Below are 17,040 nucleotides of genomic sequence, written 5' to 3'. Positions count from 1 at the left end.
GATGCTAAGGCAGTTTCTCTCTGCATTTCCTTGAATCATTCAAAACAATACAGAAGTTAGTAGCAAGACTCATACTCAACCTTTCCAGAAGGACTCACATCACATCCCATCTTAAAAAACTACACTGGCTCCCAATTCAAAAGAGATGCCAGTTCACGATGCTGACCCATGCCTACAAAGCCCTGCACAATGAAGGACCAGCATGCATCAACAAATACCTGACCTTCAACCAACCAACCAGATACCTCTGATCAGTTTCCCTCTCCCTTGCAGACACACTATGAATCTGTTGAGCCAACAGCGGAGGACACTCGTTCTTTCACCTGGCAGGCAAGTCTTGGATCAACCTCCCCAAGCACCCCAGGACTGCACTATCACTCCAGCAATCCATAAGAGAACTAATGACCTGGATGTTTGAATGGTCATTCCTCTACGCAGCAGCATACAGCGCCAGCACCTCGAGATTCTCACGGGTGAAGTGCTGCCCTCTATAAATGTTTGATTGATTGATTGATTGCCCGTCCAACATAATTTGAAGATGGGAGGGACTACTTTGTCTCTGCTGTGGCCTAACTCCTCTGATAGAGTAAGGTTGGAGGTTTGGATCTATGGCCCTCATTATGACTTTGGCGGTAAGTGCCACTTACCACCATGCTGACTGCCGCCAACATACAGCGTCTGCAGCGGTATACCGCTACGCATTTTATGATCCACACATAGAAATCCACCACTGTACAGACACACACACACAAGCCCCCCAGCCCAAAGGTCAGTGATAAACTGGCTGTACCAAAACCCACGCCGTTACGCCAACAGGAATATGCCCACAGCATTATGACCCACGAATCACCGCAGCAGACATTCAACTGCGGTAAACCATTGGCCGTACATACCGCCATGCTCAAAATACACACACACTAACAAAACAACACTACATTGGACAATTCAAACTTCAAACACCTGACACACATACACACACCACACCCACACCACTATAAAACACACACCCACATTACCCACAACAAACAATTTACAACAGAGAGAGACACGCCAAGAGCACCCACAGAACCAGAGCCACAGAGCACCATCACCCATACACCATCCACACACCTCACAGCACACACCCCAACACATCACTCCACACACCCTCACACACACCACTCACCACAAAGACACCCCAGATTCTCTGAGGAGGAGCTAAGGGTCATGGTGGAGGAATTCATCTGGGTAGAGCCACAGCTATTCGGATCACAGGTGCAGCAGACGTCCATTGCTAAGAAGATGGCGCTATGGCGGAAAGTCATGGACAGGGTCAACACCATGGGACAGCACCCCAGAACAAGGGATGACATCAGGAAGAGGTGGAAAGACCTATGGGGGAAGGTGTGTTCCGTGGTTGCAAGACACCAGATAGCTGTACAGAGGACTGGCAGTGGACCCCCACCTCCTCCCCCCCAACTAACAGCATGGGAGGAGCAATTCTTGGCAATCATGCATCCTGAGGGCCTGGCAGTAGCAGGAGGACTGGACTCTGGTAAGTCAAACCTTTACTACTTTCACCCCCCCCCCACCTGCATGCCTTCACATACCACCACCCCTACCCTCAACCCCATCACCCCACCACCTCACATATACCTTACCATCACAACCCACCCATCCCAGTAACCAGCACTGCATGCATCACCAATGCATGGACACCACTCACACCACAGCATGCACACTAGTGACAATCACTTAGCCAACCAAATTACAACTCACACAAGCCAAAACTGCCTTGGTAATAACAACCATAGGGGGACACATACCCCTGCACAAGATGTCACACGCAGTAACAATAACACTGCTTTCACATACCCATAGGACCCCCACACAACATCACCGGAGAGGAGGTGCCAGCAACATCCAGTTCCCCCCCGAAGAGGCCCACAGTGATGACAGCAGCTCTGCACGCCTGGATATGGATGACCAACCTGGCCCATCATGGACCTCTGGACAGCTGGTTACCCAGGCACAGTCCCATGCCACCACAGAGCCTCCCCTTCAGGAAACACCACCACAGCACTCACCCAGCGGGCCTAGACCTCTGTCCCCAGGACATGTCAATCAGCAGCGTGTCCACTACTACAGGGACCCCAGGCAACCCCGTAAACACCGGATGATCAGGGACTTGGGGTCAGTGGCAGTGGTCATATGGGTCAGGGGACAGAGGCACAGGACAACAGGGAAGCTGGGAGGACTGCCGTGTGACAGGGGGAGGACAGGCCCAGGGAACCGACTCTCCACAATGCACTCACCAACATCCTGGGAGCATACCACCATTCTCAGGAGACCATGGTCCAGATACCGGCAAAGTTACAGGAGACCCAGCGGCTGCAGGAGGGACAGTACCTGGGGATCAGGGAGGACTTGAGGGACATCCACACCACCCTGGTCACCATTGCAGGGGTGCTGGCAGACATGGCCAACAGCATGAGGGAGGCAGTGGGACTGATTAACAGCCTTTCCACCTCTGCTGCCACTAGTGGACAGGAGGCCCCCCCACAGGAACAACAGACCACCAGCACCCGTCCCCCTGCAGAAGGAGAACCACCACGCAAAAGGTCCCTGCGATCCAGGCAGAAGCCAGAGAACATTGACAAGACTCCGCCAGGAAATAAGACTCTCCTGATTGTCACCCTTGTGTCCCACTGTGTCCCCCTGTCCACCTTGAACTGCCATTGCTCCCCTTCCTATGCCCCCTTGGACAATGCACCTGTGATACCAATAGACTGGACTCTAACCTGGACTTTCCTTCATCAGAAACCCAACCTATTGCAATACCACCTCCACTTATTAGCACCTAAATAAACACCCTTGGAACAAATACAAGTATGGAGTCTGTCAATTGATTGGAATGTGTATGTCAACATCAGGGCAGTGCGCGCTCTACGGGCGACTAGAATGCAAAAACCTAGCACTTTCAAGATAACGTAATTTATGCATTGTGCTGATATGCTTTTATTTGACCTTTTGCATTACAGAATTTAATCCTGAAGACGTATGTTCAAGGTGCTTATAAATACTGTTAATTTGCAATGTGTTGCTGCAGGCTTTCAGAGTGTGTCGGGTGTGGTCCCTTTCCGGGGCCTTCAGGAGGCTTTCCCTGCAGCATGCCTGGGTGTGGTTTGTGGGCTGGGTCAAGACTCTGTGTGGGGGGGCCAGCCCAGCTCCACATGCTCACTATTCAGAGGTCCTGGTGCAGAGTAGCAGCAAATTCCTGAGCTCCTGTTCCAGAGGCCTACTTTGATCTTGAAGGCCTTGCCTTTTCACTTTGTTGGTGATTCTTGATTCAGGGTGGTAAGATGGAGGTCGGGCTGGGCCCCTGTTCCCGTTCTCGAAAGCTTTCGAGTTCTTGGGCCTAATTTGCATGATAAAACAATTTTGCTCTGGTGCGTGTGAATGTGCGCTTCATGTTTCATGGCATTTACATGCTGACACTTGAATCGGCAAGACGCGCGATTCTGCGCTCGTGTACAACTCTTGATATTCATTGTGCACTACCATTTTATGGCATTTACAAGGTATCATTCGAATCAGCAAGTCGTGCGATTAATTTCTTGTGCTTATCCGTGTTACTCATTGTTCGCTACCATTTCATGGCATTTACAAGGTGGCATTCCAATCGGCAAGACGCGCAATTCATTTCTTGTGCTTAATTCATGTTGTTCAGGGTGCGCTACCATTTCATGGCATTCACATAGTGGCATTCAAATCGGCAAGACACGCGATTCATTTCTTGTGCTTAATTCATGTTATTCATTGTGCGCTACCACTTCTTTTTTAATTTTTTTTATTGTGCGCTACCATTTCATGGCATTCACATGGCGGCCTTCAAATAGGCAAGACGCGCAATCCATTCCTTGTGCTTAATTCATGAATATTCAGTGTGCGCTACCATTTAATGGCATTCGCAAGGTAGCATTCAAATTGGCAAAACGCGCAATTCATTTCTTGTGCTTAATTCATGATATCCATTGTGTGTTACCATTTCCTGGCATTTACGTGGTGACATTCGAATCAGCAAGACGCAAGATTCATTTCTTGTGCCTAACTCATGTTATTCATTGTGTGCAACCATTTAAGGGCATTTACAAACTCTTGTGGAAATCCGCAGTGTGATCAATTCATGTTCCTGCATTCTAAGAAACTAAAGTGCTAGCATTCTAGATGGTATATTGTATGTGCATAATAAGTCCCTTAAGTACAATTCCTATGGTGTTATAGAATTCATTCAAATTATTTTCTTGTCCTCATGCAAAAGACTATGCTTGAATTTGAAAATGTAATTTTAGAAGGTTCAGATGTTTCTAATCCATGTGTAACATTTCCTTGAGAAGTTCATTGAAAAGTTGTATTAATCCTTCCTGATTCCTTCACAGGTAAACAGACATCTTGAGGCCTAGTTATTTAGTCAATGTTTAAGTTATCCATGCTTCCAGTAGGCCAATGTTTAGAATCATAGTGTAGTAATGATTAATATGATATAATCTTGATATTGTGTGTTTTAACCTTTTTGTTTACTACAGATCTCCTTCCCAGCTGTTTCCTACCTAATCCCCTTTTCCCCCCTTGGACTCTCTTAGACTCTGTGACATTCTAATCAGAGTATTGGAGCTGTCTTGTGGTGGATGTGTTGGGAACGTGCGCAGACCCCGACGATCTGGTGACTCTGACAATGTATTTATTTGTCAAGTTGCAAACATTGCATACCTATGTATACATAGGCATGACCTGTATTGGGCAGCAGTAAACACACCAGGAGCCAGAGTGGGGCACAGATATCTGAAAACATAGATGCCAAAGGGTACAGTAAGTGGCCATAGAATTGGGAAAATCAGCCTGCCATGTACAATGTCCAACACAAAAGTGCAATGGAAGGTGAAGTTACAGTGTCTTACCTGTGTGTCACTGGAAGTACTGTTGAATTATAGTTATTCTGTTGTCCACATCCACTTTCTCTGCCTCCTCTTCATCACTGTCCACAGGCTCCACCGCTGCCACACGACCATCTCCAGCCTCATCCTCTTGCAGAAAAGGCACCTGGCATCTCAAGGCCAGGTTGTGCAACATGCAACATGCACGATGATCTGGCAGACCTTCTTGGGTGAGTAGCAGAGGGATCCACCTGTCAGATGGAGGCACCGGAATATGGCCTTCAGGAGGCCAATGGTGCGCTCAATGATCCTCCTTGTTTGCCCATGTGCCTCATTGTAACGTTCCTCTGCCCTTGTCGTCATGGCATTCCTCACTAGGGTCAGTAGCCATGAGAGGTTGGGGTAACCAGAGTCACCTGTAAATACTGAGGGATACCTGTCAGCCAGACACTCATCCTTAGGGCCAAATCCACACCCATATACCAACAGACTCTGGATGGGGACCATGGGCTTACCTATTAGCCACACCCTGTGCCTCTGGAGTTGAGCCTTCACATATGGAATGCTGCTACTCCTCAAGATAAAGGCATCATGCACAGACCCCAGGATACTTTGCATTCACATGGGAGATGTACTGGTCCGTCAGGCACACTATCTGCACATTCAGAGAGTGAAAGCTCTTTCGATTTCTGAATACCTGTTCATTTCTCCGGGGGGACAAAGGCAATATGTGTACCATCAACAGCACCAATGATGTTGGGGATATGTCCCAGTGCATAGAAGTCAGCCTTCACTGTGGCCAAATCCTCCACCTGGGGGATTACAATGTAGCTGTGCATGTGTTTCATCAGGGCTGACAGCACTTTGGTCAGCACGTTTGAGAACATAGGCTGTGACATCCTCGCTGCCATGGCTACTGTTGCTTGGAAGGAGCCACTTGCCAAGAAATGGAGCACTGACAGGACTTGCACAAGAGAGGAGATCCCAGTGGGGTGGCGGATAGCTGAGATCAGGTCTGGCTCCAGTTGGGAACACAGCTCTTGAATTGTGGCCCTAGCAACTCTGTAGTTTAGGATAATGTGCCTGTCCTCCATTGTCGCCAGGTCCACCAGGGGTCTGTACACTGCGTATGTCTCCATCGCCTATTCATCCTCAGCGGTTGAATTCTAGGGTGGAAAACGGTGAGCAGATGGTCATATTCAAAGATATCCTCAGAGTAACATGCCTTGCATTTTGTGACAGAAATAGTATGTGAACGTGTAGGTCCATTGATGTGCCTTTGTCTGCTGTGACGCAGTTAAGTGCCATTGGCTGTTCCCCCCTGAAATGGTGGCCGCCTGACCCGTGAGGAGGGACAAGTAGAAATGATGTTATTCCGCTGACGTTGTGCGCCATTGTGGGAGGCGGTCAACGGCTGCCGTGCAACACCTCATTGGTTATCATTGGGGCCTATGGGTCCCAAGAGTCAATGGTGATGTACGCTGCAGTGACGGTACGCACTGCCACGGACGTGACCGCCATTTTCTATCTGTTCACTCACTTGCTACCTGACCTTCAACAGGAGAGGGCCTACACTGCAAGTGCTGCTGTGACCTGTGTCGGGAAGCGACCATGGCTCAAGTGTCTGGGAAAAGGGCCCTGCGTTTACTTCAGAGGAGTTGGAGAGACTAGTGGATGGGGTCTGACCCCAGTACCATTTACTTTATGGTCCTCCAGACCAACTGGTGAGTACACTGTGTGCACAAAGCATGGGGCATGAATGTATGGAGTGCTGTGTGTGTAAGCTTTGTGTAGGGGGAGGTGGCTGAGGGGTCCGGGGCTGAGTTCTGCATGTATGGTGGGCATTGTCTGTGCATAAGGGGATGGGAGGGATATGGTGGGCCATGAGTGTAACAGGCCGGACGGTATGACTAATACCTTTTCCTATGTATTTTTTTCAGCAGGTCAGAGCCCATCAGAAAAAGGGTATTTGGCATTCCATCGCCAAGGAGGTGCTGACCCTGGGGGTCTTTGACAGGCGGAGCACCCACTGTCGCAAACGGTGGGAGGACCTCCGCCGCTGGGCAAGGAAGACAGCGGAGGCCCAGCTGGGGATGGCCTCCCAAGGAGGAAGGGGTGCCCCTCGTACCCTGACCCCCCTGATGCTCTGCATCCTGGCAGTGGCCTATCCGGATTTAGATGGGTGTTTGAAGGCATCACAGCAGCCACAAGGGGTGAGTACAGTTCAATGAAATTGCGCCTATTGATGTGTTATCTGGGTGGGGGATGTGGGTCTGTGGGTGCCCCTACGCCAGGACAAACATGGCAGGGTAGGGGTACCATGATGGGCAGGCTTAGATGTCACTCGATCCCTAATATGCAAGTGGGCATCTACTATTGGGTAGGGTCCTGTGGGTTTTAGGTGTGCTGCTATTGGCATAAGGCATTGTACCCTATGGCCTGGTAACCAGCATTGTAACTGGTAGTGCATGGCCTAGTGCATAGGGCTGTTCCCTGTGTGTTGTGTACGCCAACAGTGGTGTTGCTGCTGGCATTGATCAAGTGTATCCTCTGTCTCTTCTCCCCCTTTTTGGTTTGTCACCCTGTCCTTGTGTGCATTAGCATCATCAGGCGGAGGAGCAGAGACACTGGCAACGGAGGGAGCTGCATCCCACATGGCCCATGAGACCGAATCCACCAACGGTCAGGGCACCAGTGGGACAGAGGGTGAGGGGAGCACGATGGCGGAGACTGGAAGGGACAGTTCGGACAGCGACACTTCCTCTGATGGAAGCTCCCTGGTGGTGACGGTCACCTCTGTGCCCACCCCAACTACAGGTACAGCCACCACCCCCGTACCAGCATCGCCCTCCCAGCAGCCCCTCAGTGTGTTTTTCGTGCCCACTCACCCAGGAGGGTGGGCATCTCCTTTGCCCCAGGCACCTCAGGCCCTGCCCCAGTCAGCCCTGCTGCCCTGGGTGAGGAGGCTATTGACTTCCTGAAATCCATCTCTGTTGGGCAGTCAACCATACTGAATGCCATCCAGGGTCTGGCAGGGCATTTGCAACAAACAAATGCATTCCTGGAAGGCATTCACTCTGGAATTGCGGCCCAACAGAGATTGTTCCAGGCTCTGGCCAACTCCCTGAGGGCAGCCATTGTCCCTGTCTCTAGCCTACCCCCTCCAACTTCCTCTACCCAGTCCCATTCCCCTCAACCCCAGCCTATCCCAAGCACACCTTCAGACCAGCATGCACCCAAATCAACCCACAGGAGTGGCTCAGGCAAACATAAGCACTACACTTCATCACACAGGCACTCACACAAGCACCATCCAGATGCAGGCACACGAAAATCCACTGCCCCCACTGTGTCCCCCTCCTCGTTCACCTCCCTCCCATTAGCGTCTCCACTCACACCGGCATGCACTACATCCTCATCCACTACCTCCATCACCATCACGCCTATTACTACAAGCCCCTCACTGGCAGTCACCACCCCCACACCCATGCACACGTCCCCTGTATCCTCTGCCACTGTGTCTGTGCCCCGTCCTCCCAAAGTACACAAACGCAAGCACTCAGGCACCCAACAGCCATCCACCTCACAACAGCATCCAGCCCATGTACCTGCACCTAAGCACAGCAGACAGACACCTCCTACCATCACTCCCTCTTCCACCACTCCCAAACCTTCACCCTCTTCCAGCCCCAGTGTCCCTAAAAGGCTTTTTCTCTCCACCCTTGACCTATTCCCTGCCCCTCCCCCCATTATTCACTTCGGGCCAGGGTGGGCAGAACCCAGGCCAACACCTCTGCCACCCAGCCCATGGCCACTGTAGTTTCTGCAACTACTGCAGGCGTGAGAGGCTTGAAGGTGACACCCGTCAGCACTGCCAGTGTGCCTGCAGCAGCTGCCAAGTGCAAGAAGAGTCCACCAGCTACCAAGGGCAAGGAGGCACCACCAGCTACCAAGGGCAAGGAGACACCACCAGCTGGCAAGGGCAAGGAGGCACCACCAGCTAGCAAGGGCAAGGAGGTACCACCATCTGCCAAGGGCAGGAAGAGAACACCAGCTGCCAGAAGCAAGGAGGCACCACTATCTGCCAAGGTCAGGAAGGGAACACCAGCTGCCACAAGCAAGGAGGCACAACTAGCTGCCAAGGGCAGGAAGGGAACACCAGCTGCCAAGGGCAATGAAAAAGGCACAGATGCCACAGGCAGGATGGATCTGGTGCCTGGTGCTGGAGCAGCATCTGGGCAAACAACACCAGCTATGGCACTTCAGCCATCCGAGGCTGCTAGGAAAGGGCTGGAGCCTCCCCCTACCACTGGCAGCACCACCATCAGCACCACCACCTGCACCGCCACCAGCACCACTGCCAGCAGCAGCCCCAGTGGGCAGCCGTTCGAGGCTGCTGGGGAAGCCACATGCACCGCCACCATCACCACTGCTAGCAGCAGCAGCCCCAGTGGGCAGCTGTCCGAGGCTGCAGGGGAAGGGCTCGAGCCTCCCCCCCAGCACTGCCACCAGCACCACCACCTGCACCACCATCAGCACCACTGCCAGCAGCAGCAGCCCCAATGGGCAGCCGTCCAAGGCTGCTGGGGAAGGGGTGGAACCTCCCCCCACCACTGGCAGCACCGCCGCCAGCAGTGCCACAGACACCACTGAGCAGCCGTCACCGATGGTGGGCAGTGTGTAGTCATGCCTATATGGGCTGTAGTGCGTCCTGGCCCCTGTAACAACTGTAGGTGTGACACCCAGGTGAGGGACTGTGACCTTGCACCACCCAAGATCTGCATCGCTGGCCACAAAGCCCCCTCCAGAACCAGTAGCAGAAGGCATCCACTGCCCCCTCCTTGCCAGGATGAAGCACACTAGGCACAGAGCCCCCTACAGAACCAGTGGAAGAAGGCATCCGCTCACCCCCTCCTTGCCAGGATGAAGCACACTGTGCACAAAGCCCCCTCCAGAACCAGCGAAAGAAGGCATTCACTCACCCCCTCCTTTCCAGGATGAAGCACACTGGGCACAAAGCCCCCTCCAGAACCAGTGGAAGAAGGCATCCACTCACCCCCTCCTTACCAGGATAAAGCACACTGGGCACAAAGCCATCCACTAGAGAGACTGCGGCTTTGCACTTCCCATGACCAAGCAGTGGGCAATCCACCCACTTGTGAGACTATGGCCTTGCACTCCCTAGGACCAAGCAGTGGGCAAACCACCCACTTGAGAGACTGTGGCCTTGCACTAACCAGGACCAAGCAGTGGGCAAACCACCTACTAGAGAGACTGTGGCCTTGCACTCCCCAGGACCAAGCAGTGGGGAAACCACCCACTAAAGAGACTGTGGCTTTGCACTCCCCAGGACATCGCAGAGGGCAAACATGTAGGTCCCCAATCAATTAATCAATTCTCCTATTATGCCTTATTCAATTACTAGGCCTAAAATGCCATTCGATTCCACTGCTGGTCCAGATTTACAACCCAAATATAGGACTGGCTAACCTTTAAGGTAAACTGCATGTGAGTATGAGTCTGCTGCAAAATGCTATCTCCCATCTTAATCCACCCATGTGCAACACTATAAAAGAAAAACTTGCAATAGCTGCATACTCCTGAAACCTAGGCCTAGGCGAAGAAATGCCTATACAATGATGTTGGAAAATGGCCCTCTCTGAAGGGCTACCCCAAACTTTTTGCCTTCCTCCTCCTCTTTTTCTGGCCTTGTTGTTGGTGTGAGGACTCGGAGCACTTTACCACTGCTGACCAGTGCTGAAGTGTGTCTGCTTTCTCCTAAAACATGCTAACATTGGTTTACATACAATTGCAATATTTCATTTCCTTCTAAGCCCTTGTAAAGTTGTATACTCTATACCCTGGGCCTGTAAAATAAATGCTACTGGTGGACCTGCAGCATTGCTTGTTTCACCCACAAAAGAAGCAAGTCATTTAAGCATGTCTCAGGCCTGCCACTGCAGAGCCAGTTGGTGCAGTTTTACTACCACTTCGACTTGGCATGTAAAACCCTTTGCCAAGTCTTAAACTCCCCTTTTATTACACATGGATCACCCCTAAAGTCTGCCCTAGGTAGCCCATAGGACAGGGTGTTATGTAAGTAAAAGGTAGGGCATGTACTTTTAGGTTTTGCATGTCCAAGTGGTGAAAAACACCCAAATTCATTTTTCACTACTGTGAGGCCTTCATCTCTCATAGGTTACCCTTGGGAAGTCCTTATTACACTTTTAAGCTTTAATTACTAATTGACAGAAGGAGTAGCTATGTTATGTTTCATATCACTGGAATGGTAGTAATAAATCCTCTTTACTGGTGAAGTTGGATTTAATTTTACTATTTTGAAAGTGGACAATTCTCTGCTCTTACAACCTGTCTCCAATAGACGCCAGGGGATGGAGACAGCTATACTCTATGCATTCCCTCTAGACAGCCACAAACAGAGGAAAGTCTGCCTGAGCACTCATCTGTTTTCTGATGGCCCTTCTGGTGCAGGAATGGTCGGAGGGGCTCGCAACTTGCACCTGAATAGGCTGTGCCTGTCCCCACACAAAGAGCTTACCCCCTACTGATCTGGAGCCAGGGCTAAGAAGAAAGGACCTCTGTGCACTTCAAAGACCCTTCTTTGAAATCACCCCTATTTTCAAAGACATAACTGGGTCTAATTACTGGGTCTCTGACCCCACCAAATCAGACACTTCTGGACCTACAACTGGACTCTGTCAGAGGAACAGAGGAACTGCTTTGCTGCATCACGGACTGTTACTCTGCTGCACTGCTGACCTGGACGGACTGTTTTTTTTTGTACTACCCTGCTGCCTGCTGCTCTCTGACCCTGCTGAGGGAGAGCTGGTCTCTGTCTTGCACCGCAAGTGATCTCCAAGAGCTTGCCTCCTGTTGCTTGAGACTCAGTAATATCAATGTCCCTATTCTTTGAGGTGTGTGGCTTTGGATGTCACTCAATATGGCTGCTTACTTGAGGTACTCCTACCTCACTGAAACCACTGTCACCAAATGTGCTGGTTATGATATATTTTAACTTGGGACACTCATTTCTCCCAAGCAACAGACACTTGAGGAGCAGTGTGGCCCTTGGTCAGTACCTGGAATTGCCTGCATTTCTTTATTGAAGATGACGGCGCCACTCAGACTGACTCAGCCACCATCTTAGGTATTTACAATGTCACATAAAGCCATCACTGCATATTTATTTTAGTCCTGTCACACATACCCTTTCACTTCAAACAGTGACCTTCATAGTTGGTCCTCTCCTCTGTGTTTGTTATTCTAATTCTTATAACACTAGCCTTTACTTATTTTTTCTCGCAAAAAAGTTATTCAGCTACTTTTCACAGCAACCCCCTCATGGAGGTGAACTGCTCATCGGTACACAGATTGGAGTCATTCGTATTTCTTATAGGGAGGCGGGTGTGCTGTTGGGGATATCAAGGCTATAATTTTCACTCATTTTTACTCATATATTCATTTGCTGTTATTCACTCTGAGAGTCCCTGCTTTCAAGTCGAATATGGGCAGACTAAAGAATCCACTCTATACTAGCAAAGTGAAACATATCACTATAATGGACTCAGACCTGTCCTCTGGGGAGTCTTTAATGGAGGGTTCAATCTTCGCTATCGGCATGACACATTCTGCCAAGCCTCACTCTGCAGCTACAGCAATTACCTCATTGTAAACATAGTCACTCACTTCTAACATATAAAAGGCTCAAGCAAGATCCTTCTTCTCCTGTAAAATCATCTTTTCCCAATTGTCTAGAGACTTTACTGGAAGAAATTAGAGACGTATAATTGTCTTTTGAGGAAACCAATAGGCGTATCCAAAACCTTGATGAAAAATGGTCAATTATAGAGATGACCTTGGTAGAAGAGCGTGTCAGTGATATACAAGATTAAACCAATAAAATTGCTGTTTTGGAAAAGGAGGTTCTTTTGTTGAAAAAAACACTCAGAAGACTTAGAGAACAGAAATAGGTGCAACAATTTGCACATTTATGGTCTTCCTGAAGGTATAGAAGGAGAAGATCCTCTAAACTTCTTCACTTAATTTCTGTTGCAATTAATAGACTTAACTTCGTCCATAAATCTAAACATCAAGCTTGCGCATAGGCTGGGTCATCTTCTCTCTTTTTCTACCTCACCTGCCAAATCTCAAGGAGTGATTGTTTTATTTCTGGAGTTCACAGACCTTTTGAAAATCTTAAATGCGGCTAAATCCAAAAAACAAGTTATGTGGTCAGGCAGGACTATGTTTATTTTATACGATGTCTCCACTGCTACAGCTAACTGGCAGAAAGACTTTCTCAACCTTCGTCCTGTGCAACGAACTTTAGAGGCTTGTCATGGCTTATTTCTAAGTCACCTATCAAAATAAAACTACTTTGTTTGAAGACCTGTCTTAACTCAGTAAATTCATAAACTCTCATACAGCAGATACAATGGGCACACCTGGTCCCTCCTCACTAATATTTTTTGCTATGTCTTGCAATGTTTCTAACTTTTTGTGATTTTTTGACAAGACATCATTCATCGGCTGCTTATTTATACATATTCTTTTTGCATGTTATTAAGAATGTTTTCATCTTTACATTCTTCCTATTTTATATTCCAGTGGGGTACATTGTCCCTTGGTGGTTGTGCCATCTCCACTAGTGTTGTCACCACCCCAATATCCTTCTTGTCACACATTAAGGTTGTGAGTTTGTGATGAGTATTGTCTTCTACTGATCTTTGTTCTATTTTTTCTCTCCACTCTTTTCCTCTCCCTCTTCCCATATGATTTTTACTCCTTCACATACTATAACCTATTGCTTCTTTCTATATTATTTTCTATATTTTGTAATTTACATTTGCTTGTTATTGAAGACCATATAGTTATATGTATTTTTCATTCAGAGTTATTTCTTGGAATGTAAAAGGTTTTGTTAACCCTATACAAAGGCAGATAATTTTATATCATCTGGCCAACTATGATCCAGACTTGGTCCTCCTTCAGGAAAATTACCTCACCGAATTTGAGGCCTTAAAGCTTAAACATAGTTGGGTAGATTCTGTTTTTGTATCACAAACGTCTAATAAGAAAAATGAAGTAATTAGCTTATGTTTCAAAAAATTTAAATGTACAACTGTTACCCAAGAAATGGATACTGAGTAGATAGCTTATTGTTAAAATTGTTCATTAATGACATTCCTTTAACTGTCTTTAAGGTTTATGGTCCTATGCAAGTGGATCACTCTTTTTGTCCTAACATGTCTAGGAAATGTCTTTAACATAGCAATGATATTTTAATTTTAGGAGGAGATTATAATTAAATTATGGATCCTTTTATAGACCACCAATCTCAGGTCAGATTTATTCCCAATTAAATTCATAAGGAATTCAACTCCACTATTTCCCAAATAGACCTGGTAGATTCATGGAGACTCCATAACTCTTCTAATAGGGAGTTTTCTTTATTCCCCCACCCCATGAACCCCATTCTCAACTTGATCATATTTTTGTTATTAAACCACTGTTCCAGAACCTTAGCAACATCAATTCTACTAGTGAACCTATTGTGATTTCTGATCATGCCCCAGTTACTGCAGATCTAGATTTATTCCCATTACATCCCAGATTAAGCAGATGGAGGTTCAGCAATTCTTTCTTACCAGATACAGCTTTCTCCTCCTCCTCCTCTAGTTCTTTTGCTGATGATTTATTTGTGATCCATGTCATCTCTGTTACATCTCCCCAATTATTATGGGACACTTTTAAGGCTGCAGCTCAAGGTCAAATCATCGACTTTGTTTAACAAAAAAGAGACAATTTGCCAAATATCACAAATCATTACTTTCTACTATATAATACTTAGAACATCAATTTAATTGCTTGGCCTCTGGTACTGATTTACAAGAACTTATTCAGGCTAAATTAAATTTTCATAAAATAACTACAGACAATCCTTCATCCATTTTACACCACAGCAATGCTCACTACTATGGCGGACATAATAAAGTGGGAAAACTTCTTGCTAATTATTTGAAAGTCTGGAATGTTTTTTTTAATATCAAGCCTATTGATTCTTCCACAGGAAGGAGGGTGTTTAAAGACCATGATATTTTGGAGGAATTTATGAAGTTCTACCACACTCTGTATACTCCATAATCTCCTGCAAATCCTTCTCCTATTGATGCTTATTTGAAAGACTCCATTCGTCCCAATCATGAGAATCTTAATTTTGCCCCTCTTGAGAATGGCGTCCTCTCAGAAATTCTCAAAGCACTCCAACCTCTTGAAAAAGGCAAAACTTCAGCAACTGAAGGTTTTATGGTTGGGTTTTACCTAAATTTTTCAAAGATACTGATTCCTAAACATTTTGCATTTTTCTACAACACAGGTACAACTGGAGGCTCTTTTCAAGAAGCAACCACAGGTCTTATTCATAAGGGATGCCGTGATCCCATGCACTGCATAATTCATCGGCCTATCTTTCTTGTAAATGTAGATTATAAAATGTCCGCCATATTACTGGCTATTTGACTCAAAGCATTTTTACCCAAACTGATATGTAAAGAACAATCTGGTTTTGTTAAAGGTAGGCTTACATCTGATAACTCTAGATTATTCTTTAGAGTATTAAACAATGCTTCTTCTTTATTGAATCACTCATAAGCTGTTGCTATTGATGCAGCCAATGTATTTAATAGAATTGATCAGCTTTTTTGTTTGAATCCTTTACTTGGCAGGGAATTGGTCCAAATATTATCTTGCGTATTTCTCTTCTTTATAACTTTCCAAAAGCTTCTGTCTTGGTTAATGAAAGAGCTTCCTAATATTGTAAATTAAATTGAGTATTTTTCAAGGATTTCCTTTATCTTCCACTTATTTTTTTAAAAGCTCTCAAACCCTTCCTCTCCCAAAATCATAAGACTCTCATAACAGGTTTCAAATATGGAGATAAACACTTGAAACTCTTTGCTTATGCAGATGGTATTCTTTTTCCTTCCAACCTAGACTATTCCAGCTTTGCCTCATGAAATGTCTGATTTCTCTTTTGTGTCAGGATATAAGATTCATTCTGAAAAAAATGACATTTTGCCTATTAACAAATTTTGTCTTAAATATTCTTTTAATTCTATTGGTTTTCATTGGAATAATTCTAAGATTAAATATTTGAGCACTTGATTCACCAACTCTATGAAAGAGTATGTTTCAGTAAGCCTGACAGAAGGAGTTAATGGAAAACACAAACTCCTATTTTCATGGAATCCATTGTTCCTACCTGGGTGGGTTAATTTTGATTCCAGCAAAATGATGATTACACCTATTCTGCTTTATATCTTTGTATGATCCCAGTATGTATACCTTTTTCATATTTAAAATAAATTGGATTCTCTATTTTCCAAATGTCTATGGCATAATAAAAAATCCAGACTCTCCTTGATGCTACTCAAGAAGGCTAAGACAAAGGGTAGCACTAACTTTTCAGACTTTCGGAGTTATCATAAAGCTTTCTGTTTGAGACAAACTTCTAAGTGGTCCCAATATGTAATCCTCTTTCATATTTAAAATATATTGGGTTCTCTATTTTCCAAATGTCTATGGCATAATAAAAAATCCAGACTCTCCTTGATGCTACTCAAGAAGGCTAAGACAAAGGGTAGCACTAACTTTTCAGACTTTCGGAGTTATCATGAAGCTTTCTGTTTGAGACAAACTTCTAAGTGGCTCTTCACATTACCTTCCTCATATACTTCCTTACGGCTTGATATTGAATATTCCCTACTTGCTCATTTCTTTCCTACAGACGTTCCCTTGTTCTCCTCAAAGAATACCATCACATCTTCACTGCAGCATTAAGTTTATTAGCAGTAAGATTGCAGGATAATGAGGGATCCCTTTATCAATGTCATCCCTGAATGTCCATGGTACAATAGGCTATGTCCATCAGAGGAAGATACTATCCTTCTTGGGAATCAAAAAATCTTGACATAGCACTGCTTCATGAGACCCACATGTCCCTCACAGAAATTGAAAGGCTACAAAGAAGCTAGGTTTGGAAGGTAATAGTGGCTTCAGATATGTACAACTTACCAACGTGCTCTATTACTTCCACCAGGGAATATAG

Source organism: Pleurodeles waltl, chromosome 1_1, assembly GCF_031143425.1.
Source record: "Pleurodeles waltl isolate 20211129_DDA chromosome 1_1, aPleWal1.hap1.20221129, whole genome shotgun sequence".
NCBI classification, from domain to species: Eukaryota; Metazoa; Chordata; class Amphibia; order Caudata; family Salamandridae; genus Pleurodeles; species Pleurodeles waltl.
Note: the sequence above shows the minus strand (reverse complement) of the source record.